This window comes from Choristoneura fumiferana, chromosome 24, assembly GCF_025370935.1.
Source record: "Choristoneura fumiferana chromosome 24, NRCan_CFum_1, whole genome shotgun sequence".
NCBI lineage: Eukaryota > Metazoa > Arthropoda > Insecta > Lepidoptera > Tortricidae > Choristoneura > Choristoneura fumiferana.
In genome coordinates, this window is record NC_133495.1 from 13,537,645 (window position 1) to 13,548,785 (window position 11,141).

Consider the following 11,141-nt stretch of genomic DNA (forward strand, 5'->3'; position numbering starts at 1 on the left):
AATCTTCGGAACCATCTTTAAATCTTTGTTTATGTTCCTTTCACACAATTATGAAATATTGACCTTGTCATTTGCGTCTCAAGCACACACTAGCGGTTTTTTAGGGTTCCGTGCCTCAAAAGGGATTAGTTTTTGTTAAAAAAAAACATTTTTCATTAATGCTTTTTTACCCTGACCAAAGCAGGTTTATGTTTTATACATACTTGGCTAACTTACTTTGGTTTGTAAAAAAAAAAACTTTTTCACTTCTCATGCTCATAAAGTTCGTGTTTATGCTGTATCTAGGCGACGTAAAATGACTTTTTATGCTCTAGTGCATAAAATAAAATCTTCGTCTAATACCAACTCAAGACCATGGTAATCAAGGTGTCAACAGCCACAAACAAAAAAGTTTCTATATATTTTTTGAATATTTTTTAATTTATATAAAACTAAAAATCAATCAAATCAATCATAATAAATCAGTAAAATTAAAATAATGGAATTATTATAATAATGCATGAAAAATAAAAGGTACATAGAAAGTGAATCATTGTTTCCACTGTTGCTATTTCATTTCCTCGCCATCGAAGTGAAAAGCGGAGTGTAAAACTCGAGCATTTTTTTTTGTTTTAATTTTAATGCATTTTAATGATTTTTTATCGGTTACCGATTTTCCCCTTGACATGTCTATCCACCCTCGCCGTACCGGCTCGGATGGCTATATGAACGCCTCGGGTAAAATGGCTCGTTTTATGCTCTCGTTGTACAATCTACTATTTAAGTAGTCATTAAAACCTAAAATTTGTGAGTACTGGCCGTCGAGACGCCAAATATTATTTTTATGATTAAATAAGTTTCGTTCTTCTGTTATAAGAAGGAAACACGTCTTTTACTCATAGTCAAAATACCACGCACAGGACTTAACACGCTAACACACACGAGTAATATTTACCTCGACGTTTCGGCATAATTACAGTGGCCGTGGTCACGAGTCCTGTGCGTGGTATTTTGAGTGAAAATCACGAAAGATTAAGACATTACGTCTTTTACTGTATAGATTAACAATATTGACGTTTTTATGAACAACATCGGAAGAGAACAGGGCTTAAAATTGAAAATCTCACCTTGAAAATTATGACGACCGTCACAGTTATATTCGGAACCATCTTCAAATCTTTGTTCATCCTGTCATACAATGATGAAATGTTTTTTTTTTTTTTTTTTATTTGAAACGCAATTAAGGCAAAACATTAACTAACCAGGAAAAAATTACATCTCACAATGATAATAACTAATTCCTTGTCACATCAGCCAACCTGAAAAGCATTAACGCCATGTCTGAGGCCGGCTTAGCTAAAATACCTACAAACATACCCGTGTCATACTTGCTTAGGTTGGATGAAATGTTGATCTTGACATTAACATTTTAATATTGACAGTCAAACTAAATAATTGCCGGTCTAAGTACTAATCAAACCGGTTTATAAAATAAACAAATAGTTAACCTTCGTGTCGGTGCCTTGGTAGAACTTACATATTTCGCCATTTTTATTTAAATAAAGCGGAATCATATTATTATTAGCCCAGCCTTCGCTGTCCATCAGCGAGATGGACGGACGACTGAGGGGCTACTACAAAATGTAATATCGTATCTTACTGTTCATATCGTATCATATCGTTCATGTCCCTCTCACTCTCGTGTTAAATAATATAAGTATCAGCGGAACGGCAAGATACAAAGTTCAAATTTTGCACTTCTTAGTACAGAGCCTGAGGGGCTACTACGGAACTCGAAACTCGAAGTTCGTGTCGTGCGGTCCCTCTGACACTTATACTATTTAATACGAGAGCGAGAGGGACGGTACGATACGAACTTCGAGTTTCGTAGTAGCCCTGCTGGTCCTATACTACGAAGTGCAAAATTTGAACTTCGTATCTTGCCATCCCTTTGACGCTTATGGTATTTAATAAGAGAGTGAGAGGGACGGTAGTAGCCACGGCTTCACGGTGGATGCAGGCCGCTTCAAATCGAAGAAACTGGGTTTATATGGGGGAGACATATGTCCAGCAGTGGACGTCCTACGGCTGATACGATGATGATTAAGATGAATGTTATTTACCGCGTTTGACAAAGATCTTCCGAAGTTTTTTCTGTACAAGTATATTTTTAACCCCCGACTCAAAAAGAGGGGTGTTATAAGTTTGACCGCTATGTGTGTCTGTGTGTGTGTCTGTCTGTCTGTGCCACCGTAGTTCTTAAACGGATGGACCGATTTGAATGCGGTTTCTTTATTTGATAGCAGGTTTTCTAGCGATGGTTCTTAGACATGTTATATCAAAATCGATTCAGCCGTTTTTGAGATAATGAACTTTGAAGTGATAAAGTCTGGGGTTTTCCAACTTTTCGTTGGTTAGGTTAGGTTAATTATTACATTGTTTATCTTTAAACTATATAGATATGTATTAACTTTCCTCTCTTCACGCCAAATCCATCTCTATTTTCAACAATAACAATAGTTAATATTTAACTGTTATTGCATAACTCGTTACGACCGTGACCGAGGGTTACGCAACCCGTTAACGGACTGTGACGTTAAAGTTAACGGAACGATTAACTGTTGGAGTTAACGTAAAGAATGCATAGAACAGTACCCCTAGTGTAAGTTTCGGTTACTAAATACGTCTCGATCGCGTTCGCGTAAAATCTCAATTTGTATGGTAACACGAACATCGCAAACGTTCCGCTAGAGGCGCTGTTCGTGTTTCCATACAAAATGAGATTTTAACGCGAACGCGATCGAGACGTATTTTGTAACCGAAAACTTACACTAAGGGCACAGTGCACGGGTGAAAAGTAGTCATTTTATGGACATTTTGAATGGTAAAAATTGTTTAAGTTATATTTAACCCGTCACGCGTCCTAGAGACTACATTAGTTCCTTACTTTTTTGTGCGTGAAATGTCCTAGAGACTACGTAGTCTCTAGGACTAATGCTCGGGTTCGAACCTACGATCCTACCTTAGAGGCCATGAGTGAGACTACTACGGCTTAGCTTTATACACATTAACCCGTCACGCGTCCTAGAGACTACATTAGTTCCTAACTTTTTTGTGCGTGAAATGTCCTAGAGACTACTCGGGTTCGAACCTACGATCCTACCTTAGAGGCCATGAGTGAGACTACTACGGCTTAGCTTTATACACATTAACCCGTCACGCGTCTAGAGACTACATTAGTTCCTAAGAAATACCTAGAGACTACCAGTAGTCTTTAGGACGCGTGACGGGTTAATGTGTGTACGAATATAGCTAAGCCGTAGTAGTCTCACTCATGGCATCTAAGGTAGGATCGTAGGTTTGATCCCGGGCTCGCACCTCTGATTTGTTAGAATTTAAATGCGAAATCACATTTGAAATTTACCAAAAAAAATTTAGGCTAGTTACAGATTAGCGCTTTTTTCTGCTCTGTACACAGTCGTTTTTGGCATACGAGCTTACACGCGCGCTAGCTTAAATCGAACCACATATTCCTGTGTGTGCAACGCTCGAAGAAAACAAAACCGCCTGTACGCGTGCACACGCGCTTTCAAAAACGAATTATAAGCGCAAATAAATCGCTACTCTGTAACCGCCCTTATTGAAGAAAGACAATGCAAGGAAGAATGCATACACCTGTAAAGTAAAGCGATAAGGCCGCCTCTTGCTTACCTTAGAAAATCTCTATGTATATACTTGTGTTTTCTGTACAGCTTACTGTATTGGTGTGCAATAAAGAGTTATTGTATTGTTGTATTGTATTGTAAATGAAAGGCACAAAAGTGTGACGTTCATAATCCGTAATAAATCCTATCATGTTTATTTTCAGCAGTCGGACGCATATAAACCGTAGATGATGATAATGATGATAATGAAGCTTTACAATCATGAACAGAAATCGTTTCTTGTCGTTGGCATTCCACGCCGACGCCGGCGCAAGCGCAACCAAGTTTCAATCGATATTGTTAACAAATCGACCGGACCTTGAGAAATACGCAATGGCTTTATTGACCACCCACTTCATTTACTTGCATGAATTAGTAATAATTAGTGTTAGATGTTGTTAAAAATAATTATTTGCCAAGTTTTTAAGAGAATATTTGTTGAGAAGCACGTTTGATATTGTTTTACTTGTTTCTAAACGCGTGACGGCTGTCACAGCAGCTGAAAGGTTTGAACCCTTTGACTTTTTTCTAAGGGAGAGAATTAAAGACTAGAAAAAAATGACTTAGGGTTACAAAAATTCGGTACCTACATATCAACAATACGGTTATTTATAAATAGTGTTTATTTAATATTTTTCTAGTATATTCTTTTTTATATTAGAGTTTCTATTTAAGTATTTTAAGTCACAGTTCGTTAACTATATTTGTAATGGATCACAGTTTGCAACTTATTTATTTTGCCTGGTCCTTAATAAAATTGAAATTACTCTGTGAAAATGATTTTTTTTTTTATTTAAATTACAAAAAGATTACACTAAACTGCCACCAAACTAATTCGTACTTGAATCTGTTATACCAACCTGAAAATTCCAACTGTCACTCAAAAACCACGAACACTTTCACCACAGAGCACGGCACATCAGATATTCCATTCACTCGCACAAATCAAATAAAAAAAAAAACTTAAAAACAAACCGCTGCGTTTCGTTCCGCGCGTGGCTTTGCCGCCAAAACTTGTCGAAGTGTTAAAGTCGAGCGAGCGGGAAAGGTCGTGGAAAATGGTGGGGAACCGGCTAATGTAATTATTTAATGTGACTGTAACATCTATGTCGTGGTATTATACAGGGTTTACGATTAAGTTGTATTGAAGACACGGTAAGCTTTAATGCCACTACTTAATTATTTATTATCTTCTATTATGTAGTGTCTGTTTCTTAGTAGGTACCATCAGCCAAATACATGGTCTATTACCCTAAAGTTGATAATCGTTTGCACGTCATAAAACAATAATGCCAATAGACGTGTCTGTCAACTTGAAAGTTCGACTTTAGCGACATATTAACATTTGATAGGAACTTGTTTAAAAATTGATAGACCACTTATTTGGCTGATGGTATGTTTTTTTTCTGCAATACCTATAATTTGATTTTATAAGCTTGCGGTTAGGTAACTAGTTATGTTCGTATGTAGGTACACTGTCAGTTGATTTAAAATCTTTCAAGACGAATTTCAGCCTCTTCTTCATTCTTCTTTTGACTTTTGACCTTTAAAAAGAAAGAAATAAAACACATTTATTCACAAAACAAGACACAACAATAGCATTAAGTACAAATAGACAACACGAAGGATAGTTTGTCTCATTGCTTTTGACACGGAATTATGTAATTTGGACGACAATGCAAATAAGTAGGTACTAGGTCGATTCTTATTTTGTAATTGTTGAAATTGATTAAAAAAAGCTACCTACTAGGTATATCACAAGTAATAATAACCGGTCCAACATGAGTCAGTCTAAGAGAAAAAAAATTGAGCTTTATAAATTATCTGCCAGCGGCTTTGGGTACTTTACGAACTAGAAGTTAGTTAGTTTCTATCTATCTATCCCATAGCAACCACAGTTACTGTTGTTGTGATATTATAGGTGTACTTACAAACCCTAGATTGGTTGACACGAGCGCGCCGGACCGATACATCCGGAGATTGTAGGTACCTAGTGGCATTGAGGCCCGTGCACCGTTTACATCTGATTATTAAATTATAAGTACTACCTTTAGGTCTGAGTTTCAACGTTTACGAAGTCAGTTTTATCGTATAAGCTACAATGGCGGCTATTTTGTATGTAGGTTCTTTGTATTGTACAAAAGAATAGCCTAACCAACAAAATGTTGGAAAACTCCCGACTTTGTCACTGCAAAGTTCAATATCTCAAAAACGGCTGAACCGATTTTGATAAAATTCAATCAATTTCAATTTAAAAAACCCGCATTCAAATCGGTCCACCCGTTTAAGAGCTACGGTGCCACAGACAGACAGACACACATAGCGGTCAAACTTATAACACCCCTCTTTTTGCGTCGGGGGTTAAAAAGAAGCAGAATGCAATTGACCAACTTTGGGATACATATACAAAGGCGAACTTATCTCTGGTGGTGGGTGGTTTGGTGTTACCACAACAAATTAATACAATTTTAATGTTTTGAATGAAACACATGAATAGCTCGAAGTGCTACCAATCGTTACATTGGCTTATTATCTCGGTCTAAATACGTCCCATTGCTGGCACAGGCCTCCTCTCACAATGAGAGGACCTAGGCTGTAGTGTAGTATCGCACAGATGTAGCTGTCGTGTCCGTGTCGCAGCAGAAGAGCAAGATTTGACGACGGGATGGCCAAGTGGTTAGATAACGACTACAAAGTTTGAGGTCCCGGGTTCGAGCGGAGATTTGTATGAATAATACGAACGTATGTTCTCCTGTATTGGATGTTTAATATAATATGTATTTAAGTATGTATTTATCTATATATTATGTAAGTTTATACGTTGCCTAGTATCCATAGTACAAGCTTTGCTTAGTTTGAGACTAGGTCAATATTGGTGTCAAGTGTCCCATGAATTAATGGATGAATGGTTTATTTTGAAAAACGTCACAACAATATTAATAGGGTATTTACATAGCCTGTCTAAGAAACAAAGGTAGGTATAGTGAATTTATTGTTGACTAGCTGGTGCCCACGGCCTCCCCCCGGAGTAGGTTTTTTTTTAATTTTCTAAATCTTCATTTAAAAAAAAATGTTTATTAAAGGTAACCTTATTACAATCAATGATAAGCGGCCCCACTAGGCATTGCCTGTCACTGATTCGGTTTTAAAATAAATTAACGATAGGACTTAGTATTAGCCGATTAATAAAGTGAAATAAGTCTTTTAAAATATATATAAGAACTTAGCTATCAGTTTAAAGAAGAGAGATAAATGCATGTGTGTGTGTGTGTGTGTGTGTGTGTGTGTGTGTGGTGACCAAGGGAAGGATTAATTTTTATATACAGGGTGGCCCATTTATATCGGTCAGTATGGGAAAGTCTGAAACTATACGACATACGAAAATTTCTTCTTAGGAACCATGACATCGATTTTAATAACAAGAAAAACTGCAATCATGCATTTTAAAAAACCTGTACTCAGCTCGGGAATCGAACCCGGTTGTTTTGGAAAAAAAAAACTTACACTATTTCTATTTAGATATCGATTGTGTACGTCTTAAGAAGTAAATGTGTCCATGAAACATTATGTCTAAAATGAATAAAATGCATTGTTTTCACATACTTTAATTTATTTTAGTAGGTGTTCGAAGTTTTTTTTTTTCAAAACAACCGGGTTCGATTCCCGAGCTGAGTACAGGTTTTTTTAAATGCATGAATGCAGTTTTTCTTGTTATTAAAATCGATGTCATGGTTCCTAAGAAGAAATTTTCGTATGTCGTATAGTTTCAGACTTTCCCATACTGACCGATATAAATGGGCCACCCTGTATATTTGTTAATAAATTATGATATTTATTATTTAAATAGTGCAGTTGTAATTCGTTAATTTATTTTTGTTTCATTCAATTTTAATTACGCCTTCTATACTCGTCCCCTAACCCTGTTCGTAACAGCCCGAACTCTGCTGGCACTCAGCGGGGCTACTCCGAAAATATCGGAGTTCGTGTCATTCCGTCCCTCTGACGCTTATACTATTTAATACGAGAGTAAGTGGGACGGTACGATACGAACTTCGATTTTCGTATTAGGCCTTCTGAGCAAAGGCCGTTTGTCCAACGCGCTGATGTTCGCGATCGCTCCATCTCTATCTACCCTTATCGTATGCCGTGTGACAGAAAGAAGTGTGGAAAACTGTGGTTCCAAATGTTTTTGACAATGCGGTCTTAGCACTGGTCCATCCGGAGACTGGCGGCATTGGCGAACTCGTTTCATGTTTGTATAAGTACTCGCTCACTTTAGTATTAAGCCCTGTTTAGATCAATACGACTGCGAAATGGCTTGCTCGGGCAAGTTGCTTCATAGCGCCAATAGGGAATATTACTGCAATGTTCTGCCGTCAGAATTCAGCACTAGCACAAACCGTAAATAGTTTTTTGTATGTCTTAAGAGCGTTTATTCCTGCTGGGCTGGCAACGTTGCATTTTTGTTAGTTTTTCTCGATTATTCCATAAAAATTGAATGAAAATTAAAAATGTTTTCTGATAGAACGCTTCTTAATATATAAGTTAATGTGTCTACTCCAATAATTATTCGTGATAGACTTTTATATTCCTTAAAAACGAATATATGTTTATGACCGGTTTTTAAAAAAAATAAAAGTCTATAACGAATAATTATTGTAGTAGACACATTAACTTATATATTAAGAAGGGTTCTATCAGACAACATTATTAATTTTTATTCAATTTTTATGGAGTAATTGAGAAAAACTAACAAAAATGCAACGTTGCCAGCTCAGCAGTAATAAACCCTCTTAATGTTATTTTGTTACTAATCTGGGGGCACGGCAGTGCCCCGCCAAGTCGAGCAAAACAAAAACAAAGGCACGCCGAACCATACTTTTCTCAAAGCCATTCAGGCTATTTTCAACATCCTTTAATTTTGTTATAAATATGTCATGTTCCGTCAGGGCGACAAAACTATAAAAAAAACTGCAGGGCTACTACGAAACTCGAAACTCGAAGTTCGTGTCGTGCGGTCCCTCTGTTCGAGTTTCAAGTTTCGTAATAGCCCTGCTGACGTAGTCATGGCGGTTTGTTACGGTTTGTGCTAGTGTCGCCCCCTGCGCAGAGCATTCATTGTCTGATCTGCTTAATGGTACCAAATAAAACAATAAAAATGTTTGATTTCAGGTAATTTAATTCTATGCACTTATAAATGAATAATAATAAAAAGTTAACACAAATGGACTCTGAGCAGTCGTATTGGGTTGAATAGCCTGTAAATTTTAAATGACATGTGGTCATGACATAGTTTCATTGGTTTTTTTGGACAATAATTTAAATTACACGTGAAGCTAGCGATCTTGACATTGTTCTTGTATTAAGGGACATCTTGTCCAGTTAATTTATTTACTGAATAAAACACATGCAAGCAATACATAAATAAGTTATATTAGTATTTTATAAATATTATATTATGTATAGCGATTTAGCTACGTAACTTCTATTCGATACTCTCAGAACTTTCTCCTTACCGTGCCTCTATCTAACTCCAAATTCTATGTATATTCTTATACTGTCCAGGCTATTCGGTTGTGGAACTCCTTACCGATTGACTTACGACGCGCAAAATCTTTGTCACTATTTAAATCTATGCTTAAGGAGCACTATCTGTCATCTTGTAATTATTAGCTTTATGATAAGTAATTTATTTATTTGTTGCTGTTTATCTCACTGCCTTTATTTATTTTAGACGTATATTATATGTACGGTATAATTATGTATGTATTCGTAGATGTATTTCTGTTACGTTTTAATTTTCTGATCTTCTTTTGATGCACCACCTGTTGTAAACTAGTCCTTCCTTCTTTCTGTAAAAAAGGTTGCCTGGATTTTTTTTCTCTGTGTATCTGTTTTCTGTATTGCTTACTATTTCTGGTGTACAATAAAGAGTCTTTGTATTGTATTGTATTGTATAGTATACAGTAGAGAACTAAAACACTCACACATTAATTTAAAGAAAATAAAAATAAAACTAATATTTATAAAACGCATGTCAAGTTCACAAATCCAATAAATCAGTTCCCAAGACTACTTAAGTTGGCCTGTCTGGCTGCTCGTCCTCTCTATCCTCTACACAGCATCCCAACACGCCCCCTCCACTTTCTGCCTGGCAATAATAACTAATTCGTTTATTCAGACAATTGTATCTATTTTTTAGTAAATAGCACAAATAACTTTTTCACTTCTCATGCTCTAAAGTTAGGTCAATATAGCCTTACGAGGCGGGAGTATACGTGAGTACTTTTGTCCCTAGGGAGTAAAAGTAATTATTTTTTTAATTTACTTCGAGTGACTTGGACAAACTCAAACAGCCAGTACTTGTTAGTTTTTCGCATAAAATAAGATTGTGTGTGGATTCGCGCTGTCATCGTTCATGCACCATTACTTCTCATATTTCGTTTTATACATTTTTTTTACCGTACAACGGCAAAACCTACTAGACACTGGCAAAATTGTCCTCCAATGGACAGAGCCATATTTTTCTAAAAAACCAACCAATCAAGATTGTGTGTGAACCATTTTCATGAAGAAAATGTTACGTTCTTAGTCTACGTGGTCTTAGTTCTATGCTTTAGCCGCATAGAAGGTGGCGCCATTCTATTTATTCCAGTTTGTGTATGGACCATTTCACCGATGCAGTTTTGTTATATCTGTGTCGGGTTGGAAAAAAATACTTACCGCGAAAACTTTGAAATTGTTGTAGAGCGTAAATCATAAACGATTAAAATAAATTGCTTATTCTCACAATGTCGTCAAGTGATAGTGAAAATTATGATGTCGAGCAAAAAGCAAAAGACATAATTGATAATCTTTTGCCGCTGAAATCTATAAAAGTTTTAGGGACTGGAGAGGAATAAGAAACGCATTAATTCTTTCACAGAAAGCGTTTTCTCGCAATCGAAATGAAAAATAACCTCGGTTAACCACCTCGGGTATATATTGGCTTATTATAGTCCCTCAATAAAAATATAATAATAACAACTTTAAAATTAATTGAATACAAATGCGTTTTTTTTTTTTTATTTTGACTGTAATAATACAGATTAAATTAAATTAAATAATAATAAGAAGAAGACAAAGACAACTTACCTAAGAAACCTTAACTAAATATGTCTATATGTTACTATAAAAATAAAAATTATAAAAAGAAAACCCCGTCCAAAAGGTCTGCCTGTGGCAGAGTTCCCATGATGCTGGCCGCATTACCCCTTTGGACCGCAAGTGCGATCCGCTGGGATAAATACGTACCAGCTCTTGGGTCCCCAGAGGTGTCGATCAACCGGGAAGAAAGGGCCTTTACTTTATGAAACACTTCATATCGGCTGACCAAGGCCCTAGAGTCTCAACAGCAAGCGCCGCAAACTCGTAATCTTTTAATGCATGTTAACTTTCTTATTTATAACAGAAGAGCAA

The 11,141-nt window shown here is 36.3% G+C and overlaps 1 protein-coding gene across 1 annotated transcript in view; it reads right to left on the reverse strand.

Moving 5' to 3' along the window:
* Positions 1-4,708, reverse strand: part of LOC141441723 (uncharacterized) — a 45,430-nt gene extending 40,722 nt beyond the window's left edge. The window contains exon 1 of the mRNA XM_074106553.1: positions 4,544-4,708. The gene's annotated coding sequence lies outside the window, so the exon portion shown is untranslated. The remainder of the gene's footprint in view (positions 1-4,543) is intronic.
* Between the last annotated feature and the right edge of the window lie 6,433 nt (positions 4,709-11,141).